This window comes from Callospermophilus lateralis, unplaced genomic scaffold (genome assembly GCF_048772815.1).
Source record: "Callospermophilus lateralis isolate mCalLat2 unplaced genomic scaffold, mCalLat2.hap1 Scaffold_79, whole genome shotgun sequence".
NCBI classification, from domain to species: Eukaryota; Metazoa; Chordata; class Mammalia; order Rodentia; family Sciuridae; genus Callospermophilus; species Callospermophilus lateralis.
Window position 1 is genome coordinate 4,813,147 of NW_027515935.1, and position 3,293 is coordinate 4,816,439.

At 45.3% G+C, this 3,293-nt stretch overlaps 1 pseudogene; it reads right to left on the reverse strand.

Annotated features, from left to right (window-relative positions):
- Positions 1-2,060: 2,060 nt before the first annotated feature.
- LOC143640940 (transcription factor JunD-like) lies at positions 2,061-2,992 on the reverse strand (annotated as a pseudogene).
- Positions 2,993-3,293: the final 301 nt, after the last annotated feature.

Below are 3,293 nucleotides of genomic sequence, written 5' to 3' on the forward strand. Positions count from 1 at the left end.
CAAGAGAACTGATGATCTATTTGCTTAACTTTGTTTCTTTCTACAAAACATCTCTAGGCTTCACATTTGGGTTTCCAGCTAAATTCAGCATGATGTTTATGATAGAGCTCCTTTTATTTCCCTATTTCTTAACACTGTAATTGTATCTTATATTCTCCTACTCTACAAACACCTAAATATCTTAGTGTAGTAATTATATTAATACACACACAAACATACACAAACACACACACACACACACACATGAATAATGTTGATTCCACTTTTCATGGAACTTAGCTTTTAATTCAGAAGTATTTCATAATCTTCATCCTGCTCTCATGGGGGCTCCGTCACTTCCCTTGACTGATCCTCTTGTGTTTTATTTATTTCAAAGGTTTTCACATTTATTTCAGGAGAATTTTGTCAAGAGTATGAATGACATTACACTCCATTACCAAGGAATTTGATAATATTGGAGAGTTAGAGTGTTAAAATATTTTATCCCATCATTTCATATTTCTATGTAGAGACTCTGATACAAATTATAGTTACTTTAAGTGTTGTATGAATCAAAAACTTAATATGTGGGCTAAAAATTTTGAGTAAAATATCCAAATTGAAGTTATGGCTGTGTTATTTAATGAAGTTTAAACAAGTTACCACAAAACACTGGAAACACACACACACACACACACACACAGTGTGTGTGTTTAAAGAAAAGAATCTTGGAGGTGTCGATCCTCTCCTGGGGAAAACAAAACATGTTTAAAAAAATGTTATTTGAGGACTAACATTTGTCAAAGCAGACTAATGTTAAGGTAGGCATTTCTCCTCTAAAGCATGAAGTCTTGAGTGTACTAGAATAATTTTCCTGAGGAAGGGTTTATTACAAGCCTAACAACTAAAAAAAAACCCATTATCAGAAAAATTCTCAGCCCAGTTCTAAAAGAAATTGAAAAAGAATGAACACCAATTCTTCTAAAATTATTTTATGAAATAGAAAATAGCAAAACCTTCTAACCTCATTCTATGAAACTAATATCAACCTGATGCAAAAACCTGACAAAGACACATCAAGGAAAGAACATTTCAGACCAGTATTCCTGATGAACAGAGGTGTAATAATTCTCAATAAAACTATGGCAAACAGCATACAAAATCATATTAAAAAGATTGTACAACATGATCAGTGGGCCTTTTCCTAGAGATGCAGGGTTGGTTCAAAAAATGGAAATCAATAAACATTTTTTAAAATAAATAGATGTAAAGCAAGAATCAAAAAAAAATTAATATCTCAACAAATGCAAAAAAAGCATCTGACTAAATACATGGTCAAAACACTAGAAAACTCTATATAATAGAAAAATATCTTAACACTATAAAAGCTGTCTATGGTAAACACAAGGGAAATATTCTTCTTCTTCTCCTTCTTCCTTTTTTTTAGTAAGGAGATTCTACTGAAAACAGAAAACCAAACAAAAGATTACAAACAGGAATGTGGACTCCTAGCAAAACAAAAACAAAGAACAAAAAGGACAGGCGCAAGGGGTGTAGGGAGGACAAAAGTGGGTAGCAAGAGTGATGGAAAGGTGTGATTTTTTTTTCTTCTTTCCATTTCTTTTAAAAAAGTCAACACAAAGAAACACAGGCACACACAACAGTTTGTTCCCGAGTAGAAACATAAATACGGAAGAATAGAAAACTCTGTTCTTCTCTCTTCCAAAGGCAAAAAAAAAAAAAAAAAAAAGAGTAAAAGAAAAGGCAGGCTGGAGGCTGCGCCTCACAGAGCCCCTTCCGTGGCAGTGTATAGAAGGGACGGCTGGGTATTGGGTTTATGTGACACCTGGCCGCAGCGCAGGGAACAGAGGCAGTGCAAGGGGGTCATGCGCTCGCCCCCAACACCACAGGAGCAGGGGCTCCAGCTTGTCAAGTCCAAGGCGTCCTCTGCAAGTCCTGGGCACCCTCTTGGAGGGGGTTGCCAGGGCCGCACCCTACCAACTCCTGGGAGCTCAATCCCCGCCCCGTGTAAGTCCACCCCTCAACAGGAGACTGGACGCGGATGCACCCTGTGCTTGGGCTCAGTACCAGGGCACCTAGTGCTGGGGTAGCAGCTGGCAGCTGCTGTTGACATGGCTGAAGACATTCTGCTTGAGCTGTGCCACCTGCTTGGGCAGCAGGCTCCTGGTGGACGCCAGCTCCGCGTTCTGGCTCTTGATCTCTTCACTTTCCCCTCCAGGTGAGAGATGCTCCAGCTTGCCCTTGGGGCACTTGGAGGCTGCGATATTTTTGAGCAGCTGCTTGGACTCAGCCTTTATGCGCTCCTGCATGTCCATGTCAATTGGCAACAGCAGGCTCTTGCCAAAGCTTGGCAAGTCGGGCACCATCTGTGGCTGTCCTTGAGCATAGCCAGGCACAGCGGCACCAGTACACCACTGGCAGGCAGCGGCGGTGGGAAGGGAACAGGCTAGAAGGAGAAGGCGACAGTTGCAGCATCCCCAGCACCCCCAGTGCCATCCTTGTAGTGGCTCAGGTTTAGGAAGACCGGTGCCCCCTGGGAGGGTGAGCCCCGATGCTGTGCCAGAGTGTCCTTCTGCGAGACCGCAGCAGCAGCCAGGCTGCACCCAGCCAAGCTGCACCCAGCCAAGCTGGTGCTGCTTGCTCAAATCCTCTGGGGCCTTGACAAAGTCCTCGGTGAACTCCTGCTCCTCTCTGGCCACCATCTTGGGTAGAAGAACTGCGTGCTCCTTAGCGTGGTTGTGACCATCCCATTGGTCTGGATGGTTGGTCAGCGTGGTTGGACCAGCCCCAGGTCGGGCTGGAGAGCAGGCTGTCGGGCGACTGCTGGGGGTGCAGTCTGCGCAGGGCGCCAGAGGTAGCGCCACCACCACTTGTTTGCTCAGGCTCAGCGTCAGCTGTCATTCTTCCCCACTCTGCCTGCAATGCTGTGTGGGGTGCCCCAGGGACAAGCGGGCCAGGTACGCAAAGTTGCTGCTGCTGCCACTGACGCCATTGCCCAGGCTGCTCAGTGCCTCATCACCTTAGAAGGGTGTTCTCAGTCTCCGCATCACCATTGCGCCTGGTGGGGGAGGACTTTCCATGGCCTCCCCCCCTCCCCTGCCCATTCAGCCCTGTGCCCACACAGGCAGTGGCCGCTGCTCCTGGGCCTTCTGTGGCAGCTCCTCAGAAATATTCTTCTTTTTTTTTTGAGAGTTTTTCATATTTATTTCTTAGTTATTGGCGGACACAACATCTTTGTTTTGTATGTGGTGCTGAGGATCGAACCCAGGCTGCACGCATGCCAGGCGCGCGCA